General features: G+C 46.6%; 1 protein-coding gene across 14 annotated transcripts in view; it reads left to right on the top strand.

Annotated features, from left to right (window-relative positions):
- Positions 1-1,576: 1,576 nt before the first annotated feature.
- Positions 1,577-15,405, top strand: part of STK33 (serine/threonine kinase 33) — a 181,974-nt gene continuing 168,145 nt past the window's right edge. For 2 of the 14 annotated variants that reach the window (XM_017345174.4, XM_051824258.3), the window contains exons 1-2: positions 1,844-1,961; positions 14,539-14,603. The gene's annotated coding sequence lies outside the window, so the exon portion shown is untranslated. Of the gene's footprint in view, positions 1,962-2,110; positions 2,250-14,538; positions 14,604-15,405 lie in introns of those variants that run through there. The other 12 variants (XR_016231565.1, XM_017345170.4, XM_017345173.4 and 9 more) reach the window with 10 other exon arrangements.

Raw genomic sequence — 15,405 nt, forward strand, 5'->3', positions numbered from 1 at the left:
TCCGTCTGGTGAATGCAGAGGTGTCGTGAGTACTTTTTAACAATAGTGTCTTACAGCAACGGCGTAAGCGAGGAAATGGCGTGAGACCACGAGCGTGACCTGGCGCAGGCAGTTTTACGAGGGCGAAGACACACACAGAGCTTCCCTGACAGGGGAGAGCTTAGTCCAGTGGCTCCCAACCTGGCTTTGTGGCAAACTCTACTTAAACTCCTTTTCAAACTGATTTCACGGGATCTATTCATTCAGAATTGCTGCAGGTGTAACCTGGGCGTCTGCGTTCAAGCACAAGATAAAGCAAAACAAACAGAACTGCTCCGATGTCTCTGCTCCGAAGTCAGGTTTGGGAATCAGCGGCGCAAGGCCGATCAGGGTGGAGGTCATCTCTGGGCCTTTCAGACAATTCTCCCTGAGTGCGGTGTCTCCCAACCAGGCTCCCATTAGGCATTGCGAAGTAGGCAGGAGGACGTCATTTCCTGGAAAGGGACTGGAATGTAAGGCTTCAAGGCGGCCCTCACACTTCACGGCTGATTGGAGGCGAAGGTGGAATTCTTTCTCCTTTTGTGGACCTGGTGGCTCTGACACTCTTGGTTTGGATACACGGCCATGGTGCAGAGTTGGGGAATGGGGCAGGGAAGGAGGGATGCAGAGAGAGAGGGTTGCAAACTAGCCCCTTGCTAGACTACAGTTCTCTCCACCTCTCCGAAGCAAGCTGTGGCCAGGACCCCACAGTTCTCCCGGATAGAGTGCGGCCGGGGGCTCTTTGCGCTTGAAACGTTTTCCAAATTGAAGCTACTAGTCATGCATTTCGAGCTTTTTGGAGAACAGAACAGGAGGAAGCAGTTGCCAAATATACCCCTACCTCTAAGCCATAAAACGAACCAGACTGGCTATCAATCAAATTCATTTTAGAGGACATCTGGCCTCGAATAATTGGGCTAGAACTGGGGGAGTTCATTTCTTCCCACAGCTGCTAGAGCGCAGAAGCCCTTCCTGGCTCAAGTCAATAGGTATATTAGCATACAGCTGGAGACCCCCCTTTCCAGCCCCGCTGGCAGGGGGTTACCGTGGCCTCCTCGCGGAGGTCTGTGGTGCGAACATATTCCCGGGAATTGTCATTTGATCTATCAGGAGCCTCCTCAGCCCCTCGGTGGAGACAAAAACTCCAAGCAGCCCTACTCAGATCATTCCCGTATTTTCTTTCCTTTCCTTTCCTTTTTTTCTCTCTTTCTCTCTCTCTCTTTCTCCTTTTGCCGTTGGTTCACCCTCCAATGGCCGCCGTGGCCGGCGTGCTGTGGCCGGCGCACCGCGCTGATCCGATGGCAGGAGCCAGGTGCTTCTCCTGGTCTCCCATGGGGTGCAGGGACCAAGCACTCGGGCCATCCTCCACTGCACTCCCTGGCCACAGCAGAGAGCTGGCCTGGAAGAGGGGCAACCGGGACAGAATCCGGCGCCCCGACCAGGACTAGAACCTGGTGTGCCGGCGCCGCAAGGCGGAGGATTAGCCTAGTGAGCCGGCGCCGGCCCATTCCCGTATTTTTAACCCAGCTCCGCACCCAGTTCGTCGCAAGGCCTGCAGCCCCAGCTTCCACTGGCTGGGCCCCGAGCGATATGATTGGCATGGCCATCGCACTCTTACGCTTACGAAGCTGCCCTCGTCTGTGAACACCGGCTGCTTCTCGGTTGCAGCCGGGATTCTCAGGCCGGTCCCTAGGAGGAGGTGCCCGCCGCGTCGCCTCGGAGCGCACGCTGGGCACGCGGGCGCCGTTGTGCGGTCCGCGCCTCCCAGCCAGCGGGGCGGCGGGAAGAAGGGGCTTCGCGCCCGCCGTCGCGCTTTGTCCCCGCGCGGCCCCCGTCCACTTCCCCACGGGTGCTCCGCCGGCCGCGAAAGTTTCTCCAGGTGCGGGATTCCGGGCTGGGCTACGTGTCGTGCCTGCCGGAGGCCAGTCCGCCCGCCGGCCTGGGTGAGTGGTCGGTCCCTAAGGTCGCCCCCGGAGGCCGGTCCAGCGGGAGGGGCGGGCGGCCCGGAGCGGCAGGCCGAGGCTGTTGCCATGGCAACGCGCGGGGGCAAACCGGCCTCTTGGGCCTCCGGCTGCGGCTCGGCGGGCGGCCGGGCTGTGGAGTCCCCGCCGCTGGGACTCCATTCCCCCGGGGCCGGCGCTCGGCGTGGGCCGCCCTGGCTGCCCCGGTTCCTCTCTACCCCATCTCGGGACGTGAACCTTTTTGAATGTTTAATGCGAATTTACCTTAGGGTAAGTGTGTGCGGCAGGTAACATCTTCAGCAGGTCTGAAGGTGCGTTTCTCTCGTAGCACCTCATAGGGTGATTCTGTCTGTCCCCGCTCCCAGCGGGTGCACACGGGGGTGAAGAGGCTGGCTCTGTGGCTAGGCCATCGAGGCCCTGTGCCTTAGTTCAGTTTCCTAAATGCTGATTGTGATGGGGCACACAGCTGGGGGCTCCGCTTAGCGGTTTTGTGATGGGTGAAGGCCCAGCGCTGGAGAGTGAGTTTAAGGGACATTTGCGTGCCGACAGCGGCCTGATCCTCCTGGGCTCGCATCACCAGCCAGGACCAGCCGGGGAGGACCCCTGCTCACGGCTGCCTGCCCAGCAGCTCCACTGGCGGGCCCCGCGGAGGGCTCTGCCAATGGGAAGAAACATCCTCAGGGTTAACTATGTCTCCAAACCAAATCTCAAATCCGTCTGTTTATTTCTCTACCACTGTCACCTAGAACAAGCTGCACTCACCTGTTGCCCAGTGTCTTGTAGTATCCTCCTAACTGGTCCTAAGGCGTTCGCTTTATCCTTTCACTAGTCCCAGCCTTTTATTTTTTAATTTTTTTTTTTTTAAGATTTATGTGAAAGTCACAGTTACACAGAGAGAGAAGGAGAGGCAGAGAGCGAGAGAGGTCTTCCATCTGCTGGTTCACTCCCCAGTTGGCTGAGCTGATTGGAAGCCAGGAGCCAGGAGCCTCCTCCAGGTCTCCCACGCAGGTGCAGGGACCCAAGGACTTGGGCCATCTTCTACTGCTTTCCCAGGCCACAGCAGAGAGCTGGATCGGAAGTGGAACAGCCGGGACTTGAACCGGCACCCATATGGGATGCCGGCACTGCAGGTGGTGGCTTTACCAGCTGCACCACAGTGCCGGCCCCTAGTCCCAGCCTTTTAAAAAGTTAGATTGTGCTTGATTGTACTACACTCCTCTGTGTTCTTAGGATAGAGTTGCAGCTCTAATGTGGCTTAAAACTTGGGTGACCATATGCTTTATTATCCAGGACCATCATAGTTCTTTGTTTTATTTATTTATTTGAGGGGTAGAGCTACAGACAGAGAGAGGGAGAGACAGAAAGGTCTTCCATCCGCTGTCACTCCCTAAATGGCTGCAACTGCTGGAGCTGGGCCAATCTGAAGCCAGGAACCAGGAGCTTCCTCCAGGTCTCCCACGTGAGTGTAGGGACCCAAGGACTTGGGCCATCTTCTACTGCTTTCCCAGGCCATAGCAGAGAGCTGGATCAGAGGAGGGTAGCCAGGATTCAAACTGGCACCCTTATGGGATGCCGGCACCACAGGTGCCACAGCGCTGGTCACCAAGATATTTGTGATGATAAAAGAGAATGCTGTTATTTCTATGGGGACTGGGGAGAAGGCTGCACTTGGGACTGTCCCTCAGACAGCCTGGGGCACGTGGTTACTCAGCACTGGCCCTCTTTCCCATCCTTTGTTACCGTTGTCCCCGGCACTGTAGGTTCTTTGCACGCGCTCTGCTCCCTGCCCGCGTGCTCTTCCTGTCACTCTGTCATTAGCCCTTGTGCATCCGGCACAAATGTTGCCTCAGGAAAACAGCCCCTTGCTGCTCTGTCGTTTAATACAGCTTCCAGTCCTCTCTCCTTATGTCGCCTGCCACAATTGATGGCATGTGGCTGGTGCATATTCTGTAGTTAATAAATACTCGAATGTTTGAATTTTAAGCATTTCCCCATTTCATTAAATGATCTCTGGAAGTGTCACAGGGTGGTTAGGTGGCACCGACTTCTGGGCCAGCCTGCTGGAACTGGCTTCCAGCACCACCACAATTTCTTATTTGAAATTTATGGGACTGGCTGCGTTTTACAATTCAAAATATTTCAGTTTATAGAAAGATGACCTGGGATAGACACTGTGTGACGTCTAGTAGGGTCTGGGGCAGCACCCTGTAATTAAACACATGAACTTTTATTTAATAAAATATTTACTCCAAGTAGGATAAAGATGATAAGTGGTTTCACATGAAGTTTTCCCAGCAACTGGGTTTATCACAAATTTATGGAAACATTTTGTTTTCAGAGCTTTTTGGGTTTTTGAATCTCAGATAAAGACTTGCAGCTCTGTCTTAGTGTAAGTGGAGCCCATCCCGTAACTTCTCCGTCCCTCAGATTCCTCAGCTGGGAGGTGGAGGTCATTCTGGCACTGACCTGTCTCAGGTTCTAAGTCATGTTTTGAGGGGTAAATGAGTTAATACATGTTAGGTGCTTAGCATAGTGAATGGTCTTTAGTGTCAGCTCATGTCATTAAAAAAAAATTATTTGAAGCAGTTTGGCAGGTAAAGGTGGGGTGCGAGTGAGAGAGAGAGAAAAAGAGAGAGACAAGAGAGAGGGAGTGAGCAGAAGCGAGCACTTTCGTGCACTGGTTCATTCCCTAGATGGCTGCAACAGCTAAGTCTGGGCCAGACTGAAGCCAGGACCCAGGAACTCCATCCAGGCTGCCTTCCGTTGCTTTCCTGGATCAGAAGCAGAGTAGCTAAGACTGAAACAGGCACGCAGATATGCGGCACCAGTGTAGCAAGCAGAGGCTTAACCCCTGTGCCACAACAGGGACCCCATGCCATTTATTTTAGTTTTTTAAAGTATCTTTAACAATTTTTTATTTTGGCTTATTTTAATTTGATTTGAAAGGCAGAGGTGCAGTGGGAGACAGAGACAGTCCCAGTGTCCTACATGGGTGTCAGCATCCAGCTACATCTGCCCCACCTGCTGCCTGCTCGTATGTACACTAGCAGGAAACTGGATCTGAAGTGGAAGAGCTGGGACTTGAACCAGGCACTCTGATGTGATGTGCGTGTCTCAAGAGGCATCTTAACTGCTATGCCCAACATCTATCCCATCATATCATTTTTGTTGTCCCCATAATCATACCATGGATGAAATAAGAGTTAATTGCAATTTACTTATTGTTGGATATTTGTATTTCAAGTATAAAATATGGCAATGAGTATCTTTATACTTAAATACTTTCATTACATTATTTATTTATTTATTTTTGACAGGCAGAGTTAGACAGTGAGAGAGAGAGACAGAGAGAAAGGTCTTCCTTCCATTGGTTCATGCCCCAAATGGCCACTACGGCTGGCGCACTGTGCCAATCCAAAGCCAGGGGCCAGGTGCTTCTCCTGGTCTCCCATGCGGGTGCAGGGCCCAAGTACTTGGGTCATCCTCCACTGCCTTCCCAGGCCACAGCAGAGAGCTGGCCTGGAAGAGGGGCAACCGGGACAGAATCCGGCGCCCCGACCAGGACTAGAACCCGGTATGCTGGCGCCGCAGGCGGAGGATTAACCTAGTGAGCTGCGGCGCCGGCCAACATTTTTTATTTCTTAACATCAATTCCTAAAAATGAAATTATGGCATCAAAATACAGGAACATTATTAATGCTCCTGAAACATTGAAACTTACTGCCTTACATCTTCAGAAAGATTATGCCAATTTACAGTCCCACCATCAGTTTTATGAAACCCATGCTAACATTGTTTTTATTTTTAAAAAAACTTTGCTAATGTCACAGATAAAAAGTATACCTCCTTATTTTAACTCATATCTGTCATTATTAATGTGGTCAAGCATTTAAAAAAATCTCGTTGCTGGCTATTAGATATTTCTTTTCTATGAAAGGCCTGTATGAGCTTTTTGTTGATTTTTTTTTATTGGAGTCTCAATTTTGTCCTTATCAGTTGTGTAACTGTTGGCTTTCTGTCTTCCCCAGCCAGGGCAGGAGCTAGTGTGCTCGGCGTTAGCTGGAGTTAGTTGGAAGGTAGCCCTGGAGCCTGGGGCAAGTTGTTACTTGTCTGCAGGCTACTAAGCAAGAGAAAACAGTCTCAGGGGCTGGGGCTGGGGAAGCGTTTGGAGCTTGGAAGCAGGAGAGCATCCAGGTAGCAGGCAGAGGATCAGGGCAGACGGGGAGGGGCACAGTGAGCCTCACACCTGGGAGAGAGAAGTGTGACCCTGTTATTGTAGGTACACTGTGGGGAGGAGGTGGGCTGCCGGGCCCATCCTGGCCCCCGCTGCTTCATGTGCACTCCTCCCTCCTACAGTGAGGATATTAGCCTTTGCTTTGACATGGGGGCATTTTCCATACACCAACCTGTCCATTTAATTTATAATGATTCTTGATTGATAGACGCTAAAGTAATTTTAATGTTGTCTGCCTATTAATCTTTTCCTTTGCGATTCATTGCTTTTATATATAGAAAATCCTTTCTATGCAGAGACCAGGTATCTGTTTTCTTTAAGAATGTTACTTGGTGAGGTCAGCAAGTCGGGAGGTAAAGAGTAGGTGAGAGAGAGGTGAGTAGTGTGGTGTCTAATAAAAAACCTAACAGATGAGGTGCAAAGGGTGATACTCATGCCATCTTCACGTCTCTTTGAAGATGGAAGAAAAGCGAGACTGAAGAAGGCTCAGTCTCTGGCAGTGTCTGTTATGCATTGTGAATTTGTAGAATGTTAGCCTTAGAGACTTCTATCTTTCTAAAAGGGAAGATGTGATCTTTGGAAGGTTATTCTACTTCTCATGATCCTGTATGGTGTTTCACCCACAGCTGTTACATATTGAGAAACAATTTCCCTGTTTTTAGAAAGAGGCTTAAAATGGAAAATGTAACAAAATAATTTGCCAAGTTTCCTGGCATTGATAAATTGGTATGTATTAAGATGCATTTCAGGCCGGTGCCGTGGCTCACTAGGCTAATCCTCCACCTTGCGGCGCCGGCACACCGGGTTCTAGTCCCGGTCGGGGTGCCGGATTCTGTCCCGGTTGCCCCTCTTCCAGGCCAGCTCTCTGCTGTGGCCAGGGAGTGCAGTGGAGGATGGCCCAGGTGCTTGGGCCCTGCACCCCATGGGAGACCAGGAGAAGCACCTGACTCCTGCCTTTGGATCAGCACGATGCGCTCGGCGTGCGGCGGCCATTGGAGGAACGGCAAAAAGGAAGACCTTTCTCTCTGTCTCTCTCTCTCACTGTCCACTCTGCCTGTCAAAAAAAAAAATAAAAAAAGATGCATTTCACCAGAATTTTCCTTCCTACTGAACTCCAACATACATTAGTGAGGCTAATTTTGTTTTGCCTGGATTTGTGTTAGGGTTCTAGCCTGTGAAGAATGGACAGCATATTGTTAAACTGTACTAATGTATCTTTTTTTTAAATTATAGTGGATTTTTTTCCTGTCTTTTTTTTTTTTAAAGATTTGTTTATTGATTTGACAGGCAGAATCACACTCACACACACACACACACACACACACACACACGGGGGAGGGGGGAGAGACAGGGAGAGAGAGAGAGAGATCGACTATCTGTGGGTTCACTCTCCAAATGGCTTCAGCAGCTGAGACTGGGCCAGGCTGAAGCCAGGAGCTGGGAACTCCATCCTGGTCTCCCATGTGAGTGGGAGAATCCCAGGAACCTGGGCCATCGTCCACTGCTTTCCCAGGCACATCTGGGGAGCTGGATCGGAAGCAGAGCACCTGCAACTCAAAGGAGCGCTCTGAAATGGGATGCCAAGGTAACAAGTGGCGAGTTAACCTGCTGTGCCACGTTTCTGGCCCCTTCTTTCTTTAATAACTAAATTGTAGGGTGCATAAAGAAACTAATTACATCTCAAATCCCTATGGTTTTATTGACCTGAGTTGTTTTAAGAAAAGTTCATAAGATGAGGGGTAGTAACTTTAGTAATAAATAGATTATCATTTCTTTCTTTCTTTTTTTTTTTTTTTTTTGTTTAGACAGGCAGAGTAGACAGAGAGAAAGAGAGAGAGAGAGAAAGGTCTTCCTCCCATTGGTTCGCCCCACAAATGGTTGCTATGGCCCGCACTGCGCCGATCTGAAGCCAGGAGCCAGGTGCTTCTCCTGGTCTCCCATGCGGGTGCAGGGCCCAAGCACTTGGGCCATCCTCCACTGCACTCCCGGGCCACAGCAGAGAGCTGGCCCGGAAGAGGGGCAACTGGGACAGAACCGGCGCCCCAACCGGGACTAGAACCCGGGGTGCCGACGCAGCAGGCAGTGGATTAGCCTAGTGAGCCGCGGCGCCGGCCAGATTATCATTTCTACATATAGTGGACTAATTATCTTTCTTTTCTTTCTTTTTTTTTTTTTTTTTTTTTGACAGGCAGAGTGGACAGTGAGGGAGAGACAGAGAGAAAGGTCTTCCTTTGCTGTTGGTTCACCCTCCAATGGCTGCTGCAGCCGGCGTGCTGCGCCGGCGCACCGCGCTAATCCGATGGCAGGAGCCAGATACTTATCCTAGTCTCCCATGGGGTGCAGGGCCCAAGCACTTGGGCCATCCTCCACTGCACTCCCTGGCCACAGCAGAGAGCTGGCCTGGAAGAGGGGCAACCGGGACAGAATCCGGCACCCCGACCGGGACTAGAACCTGGTGTGCCGGCACCGCAAGGCGGAGGATTAGCCTAGTGAGCTGCGGTGCCGGCCCCTAATTATCTTTCTTAACAACCATTGGACGTGTCAGTTTGAGTATCAGTGTACATGGTTTTTTTTTTGTTTAATTTATTTGAGAGGTAGAGTTACAGATAGAGAGAGGGAGAGACAGAGAGAAATGTCTTCCATAAGTTGGTTTACTCCCAAAATGGCCGCAATGGCCACACAGGTGCAGAGGCCCAAGCACTTGGGCTTTCTCCCACTGCATTCCCAGGCCATAGCAGAGAGCTGGATTGGAAGAAGAGCAGCTGGGACTCGAACTGGGCCCATATGGGATGTCAGTGCTGCAGGCAGGGACTTAGCCCACTAGACCACAGCACCGGCCCCAGTGAACATGTGTTATTAACATTATGATAAAGTAAGGAAAACAAATTTTCTGTTGATTAAGATAACTTGATGTAGAAATATTGTTGCTTTTTAAATCTACATTTACAAATAATATTAACTGTTAAAACATTCATATAACATTATGATGTGCCAGACACAGTTCTAGAATATTGTATAATATTTTCACTTTTACACTCTACTCTTAGTCATAAAAAGCTTTCTTGTATTATGTATTAACATAAACTGATGGTTATCTGAAAAAATGGTCATTTGGATTCACAAATATACTTCAAGGCCTATTAAAAATATTATAGAAAATGTTTATCCGGTCCCAAGGCTGAGGTGTTTGTTGGTGATTGAAAGTTCTACTCTGTTACTTGTCATTATCCTGGCTCAGTGCTCATCTGTAGTACAGAGCTCACTGGGAGAGAATCCATTTACCAGTTACCAAAGGCAGTGCAGCTGCGGCTCAGGTTTTTACACTATTTGGATTCTTTCAAATTTTTTATCTGCTCTAGGGAGCTCAACTACTAATCAGCTAAAATACTGGGAAGAAGGCAGATATTTATTCTTGGATATTTTACGTGGAAATGTAATTTTCTTCTGAGTGTTCATTATTTTGGTGTTCAGTTTATGGCAGTAAGACAATGTTTTTCATATTTGTTGTGAAAGTAAGCACCGATGTCAGCAGTGATCTTCCAGTTATCTTCTGAGTTGCTTTTCAGCCATATCTCTTAGATTATAATGTGCACACTTAACTGCTTTTTATAGTTGTACCTCACTTTTTTACTGAGATAAAATTTTCATACCATAAAATTTATCCTTTTAAAGTGAGATAGAGTTTCTGTTGGGAAATCTGCTGTTAATCTGATGGGAGCCCCATTAAAGGTGATCTGGTGTTTCTGTCTTGGATATTTTAGGATATTTTCTTTATGTTTCACTTTTTTTTATATTTTATTTTATTTAATGAACATAAATTTCCAAAGTACAGCTTATGGATTACAATAGCTTCCCCCCCCATAACTTCTCTCCCACCCACAACACTCCCCTCTCCCACTCCCTCTCCCCTCCCATTCACATCAAGATTCATTTTCAATTATCTTTATATACAGAAGATCAATTTAGCATATATTAAGTAAAGATTTCAACAGTTTGCACCCACACAGAAACACAAAGTGTAAAATACTATTCGAGTACTAGTTATAGCATTAATTATGTTTCAGTTTTGAAAGTTTATAATGTGTGTGCTGAGGATCTTTTCTGGCCATGCCTATTTGGGGTTCTCTGTGCTTCCTGTATTTGAATGTTCATATCCTTCTACAGACTGGGGACATTTTCTGCTGTTATTTCACTGAATAAGTTTTCTAAGCCACTCTTTTTCCTCCATACCTTCAGAAATTCCTAAGACTCATATATTTGATCATTTAATGGTATCCCATAGATTCCAAACACCTTCTTAATTTTTTCTTCTTCTTTTTTTTTTTGGTCTGAGAAATTTCAAAAGTCTTGCCTTTTAAATCTGATACGTTTTCTTCTGCCTCACAAGTCTGTTTTTAAGGCTTTTGAATGTAGTTTTTATTTTGACTTATGAACAGTTCATTTCTATGTATCTGCCTTATTTTTCTTCAGTATGTCTATCTCTGCAGAATTTCTCATCCAGGGCTATACAGATTTCTTTATTTCCTGTAGCTGTTTCTCTGTGTTCTTGAGTAACTTGACATTCTTTGAATTCCTTTTCAGGCATTTCGTCAGTCTCCCTTTCTTCACAGTCCAATATGCATGTATTATTGTGCTCGTTTTGAAAAGTCATATTGCCTTCCTTGTTCATGTGTCTTTTAATTTTTAAAGATTGATTTATTTATTTGAAAGGCAGAGTTGCAGAGAGAGAAAGAGAGAGAGAGAGAAAAAAAAATCTTCCATCCACTGGTTCACTCCTCAAATGGCTGCAATGGCCAGAGCTGTGCCTCTCCGAAGCCAGGAGCCAGGAGCTTTTTCTAGGTCTCCCACACAGGTGCAGGGGCCCAAGGACTTGGGCCATCTTCTGCTGCTTTCCCAGCCCAAGCAGAGAGCTGGATCAGAAGTGGAGCAGCTGGGACTCGAACCGGTGTCCATTTGCGATGCTGGCACTGCAGGTGGCGACTTCACCCGCTTTGTCACAGTGCTGGTCCTGAAGGCTTTATTTTTAGAAATGTGACTTTCTGGCTCAGTGGAGTACCTGAGACTTGTGCTGGAGTTCCAGGGGGGTGTGCTGGGTGGGGACAGGGAGCTCTGGCCACCATCTATGGGTTTGGGCATAAGTCTGCAGTGATTCCCAAGATGGGTTTGGTGTTGCACCTCTGGCTACAGTCAGCAGGGGGAGGGGATGTTGGATCTAGCCTGTGTGTTCAGTCTCAGTCCTTCTCTCTGCCAAGGTGAACCAGGTGATTCATGGCCTACAGGATCTCACAGCGCATGTGCACCCCACCCACCCAAATACACGGCCTTTCAGAGCACCGACCTACTTCATGGTGTGTACCTGTACCCTAAGCCCTCTGGAGATCTGTCCCCAGCTCCCAGGGAACTCTTGTCTTCAGCATTTTCTGTTTTCCCCAGGCATCTGTTGTGGGCTGTTGCTTTCCTGATTCTCTTTTTGTAGCAGGCGGCCACTTTTACCAGCACTCTCTCCGGTTACTTTCCCATTTACTTTGGGGCTATGATTCTTACTCAGGGAGAACTCCTTCTTGGTGATGCACTTTGATGGTTTCTCTTGCAGGGCCTCATTTGGAGTAGCTGAGGGTTGAGGAGTGGTCCCGCGGCTCAGGAATGTTAGTCTTGTTGGGGACAGCCGTCCTCCATGTATCCTGGTTATTTGTCCCCTCAGGGCATGGCTTAAGCTGTCCTTTCAGACATGAAAGAATATGTCTGAAGTTCCAGAGGTCACTTATGTAGGACTTTGTTCTGGAATCTTCCCAACATTTTGAATCTTGAAGGAGCTGGCTTTGAAAAGGTTGTTTAGAGGTCAGAAGGGAGGGTACCACAGCTGTTTCAAATACTTGAAGGATTGTTCAGATATAGTGGACAGAGTCCCAGGTTTTGGCCTTAAATTCTAGACCTGCCACTTCCTAGGTTTTCTCTGTGTTTTTTTTTTTTTTCCATCTAAATTCCTTTCAACCAAAAATCATTCTGATTCATTTAACATAAGAGGCAATGATTTTACTGATTAGATCTGGATTCTTGGTGTAGATTGAGTGGCAGGATTTTAGCTTTTTGAGCTCAGCCACCAGTGAATTGAAATTGTAATAGCTGTATTTATTACACTCAGAACTGAATGACTTATTAATAAGCTATTCCTTAGTCCCATATTATCTCTGTTTTACAGACTAATTTTTTAATAGGATTTCTTTAATTGTATCAAATGTTTCATTCCTATGATGCTTAAAATGTCTGATTGCTCTAATCTCCCGGGAAGCTAAAGTCTTAATTACATTTAGTATTTCTTATGTCATCTGATTCTTTAGATGAGATTAAAAGTAACTTATTTTAAAGGCTATGACTACTCTATTTATGACTATGCTTACTGAAAATTTAGGAAGTTTTGATCATATTAAATTAGATGACCATTATCTCAAATGATCTGGGTTGTGCATTAGCATATAGGATAGTTAACTTCTTTCAAAATGAATACCTTGATGATACTATTTTTTGCTACCTTCCCCCTGTTTTCCTTATCCTTGTCTTTGGATAGCATTGATTTATATTTTCTGCTTATCTGTTTATTTTCATGATACAGGTCAAGACTTGCTCCCTAGGAGGCAAAGTTCTTCAATTTGGTCCTTTCCCATATATCAGTAAATGTTGGTGGTAATTTATGGTATTTGACTTTTAGTCTTCGATGCTGTTTTTCAGCAGTGATATTGACAAACTGAATTCCATTAAGAGGGTAAAGGGACTGGGATTGTGAAGGTCTTCAGATGATATGAGGGGTAGCTAAGGGTGTTCGGAATGTAGAACGATGATTAGTCTTGGGAAATATGACCAAGTGCACGTATACTCATTTTCTTCATACTCAGACGGCTGAGATCTGTTAAAGAAGAACTAGGCTTAACTGTAAGAAGGATACAAATGGGCATGCCTTGTAGGAAGGTTTTGAAGGAGATAATTTTGGTTCATTGTGAGTAGGAAATGCTGTTGTAGGTGTTCAGTGACACCTTGGGAAGTAAGGAAGTGGTTTGTGTCCCTGGAAAACTTTAAACAGTGTTCCTCTCCGTGCCCATCAGATCTTTGAGAGAAATTCCATTCAGGTACTCTTCCCAGTTCCTAGATTCTGTGCTTGCCTGGCCACTGGTGCTGTCATGTGGCTGCTTTTCCACTCTGGGTTTTACTTCAGTGATTTGTATGCTTGGTTTTATGTTCCTGAGTGGGCCATGATGTGGTTGAGTGAAGCTGTCTAATGGTAAATTTTAATTTTAGATAATTAACAAAGTAGACGTGCTTATGTATCATGAACTCATATATATTTATATACATATGCACATTTGTATAATTACACTTTTTTAGTTTTGTTTTGTGTTCCTATTATTATAAAATGATATCAAGCCATGTGCCATAGAGATAACTGAGTATCATAAGAAAATATTTTCTTATCAGATTGAGTTTTTGAAGAATGAAGCTCTGTTAAGTTCTTAACGTAGAGTGCCTCTCTCTCCAAAAGAGAGCCTTTGTGGAAGAGGGAATTGAACACTGTTGGCTCATTACGAAATTATTTGAAAAAGATCAATAAATAAAATAGTATGGACATTCAATTAGTGTTTCAGATATGTAAGAGTAGGAAGTAGGAGCATGATAGTCATTTTGGGAAATTGTGTTTTCAGAGTCACTTACTAATTGGATTGTTGAGTACTGTGTTAGTGGTTTCAAATTCATTGCAGTTCTGACCTGAGGTAATAGACACCGAGGTAAAATGAAATCCATCTTCCTGAAGAACTGCTGGTTATATGAAATGATTAAATTTGATTTTAAAATAAAACATTAAGTGCAAAGCACTAAGAGTTTGAAAAACTACTTACAGGTCCCATGAAAGAAGATTTAATGCATTTAGCTTCCAAACAGTTTGCTCATTCTAGATGAAATGCCTTTACAGTTAAGCCAGTTATCATGCCAATAAATTAATAAAATAGAGGAAGTTACTTATCTTCTCCCATCCTTCAGGGCAGAGTTCTCTTTCAGGAGACTCCCTTCTGAAGTGGTAAGCGTCTGTCTAAGTGTTTGTGACCTCTTTTCCCAAGTCGACAGAGACATCTGTTGTCTGGGATGAACCTAAGTTCAGTGCAGGTGCTGTTGAAACGTTGATCTGATTCTGTGAAAAAGAAAGTCATCATCATGCTGGGAGAAATTTCCTTGGTAACAAAGGTACAAGTTTTATGGGACTTTTATAATCATTTAATACTTGTTATTTAAAGAGCACCAAAACGTTTGTGACAAAGGCAAATTACATCTCTCTTCCAGGTGCCTATGCAGCCCAAGGCATTAGAACTAGACAACATGGGGAGTGTCTTCACATTCGTTGCAGAGTAAGATAAATCCTTGGCAGTCTTGGGGAATGAACAGATTCTGTGTCTCTGCTAAAATTAATTTTCATCTTTCACATGATAATCTTTTTGTCTAACTCCAGCCTGAATATTACGTAGTGTAAATAGTTATTTATTTTTTAAGATTTTATTTATTTATTTGAGAGGTAGAGTTACAGACAGTGAGAGGGAGAGACAGAAAGAAAGGTCTTCCTTCTGTTGGTTCACTCCCCAAATGGCCGCAACAACCGGAGCTGTGCCGATCCAAAGCCAGGAGCCAGGAGCTTCTTCTGGGTCTCCCAAGCAGGTACAGGGGCCCAAGCACTTGGGCCGTCTTCTACTGCTTTCCCAGGCCACAGCAGAGAGCTGGATTGGAAGAGGAGCAGCCTGGACTAGAACCAGCACCCATATGTGATGCCGGTGCCGCAGGTGGAGGATTAACCTACTGCACCATGGCACCAGCCCCAAATAGTTATTTTTAATGTTGAGATAATTAGGCCGGTGCCGCGGCTCACTAGGCTAATCCTCCGCCTTGCGGCGCCGGCACACCGGGTTCTAGTCCCGGTTGGGGCGCTGGATTCTGTCCAGGTTGCCCCTCTTCCAGACCAGCTCTCTGCTGTGGCCAGGGAGTGCAGTGGAGGATGGCCCAGGTGCTTGGGCCCTGCACCCCATGGGAGACCAGGAAAAGCACCTGGCTCCTGGCTCCTGCCATCGGATCAGCGCGGTGCGCCGGCCGCAGCGTGCCAGCCGCGGCGGCCATTGGAGGGTGAACCAACGGCAAAGGAAGACCTTTCTCTCTGTCTCT

This window comes from Oryctolagus cuniculus, chromosome 1, assembly GCF_051225735.1.
Source record: "Oryctolagus cuniculus isolate XC-2025 breed Fujian yellow rabbit chromosome 1, ASM5122573v1, whole genome shotgun sequence".
NCBI classification, from domain to species: domain Eukaryota; kingdom Metazoa; phylum Chordata; class Mammalia; order Lagomorpha; family Leporidae; genus Oryctolagus; species Oryctolagus cuniculus.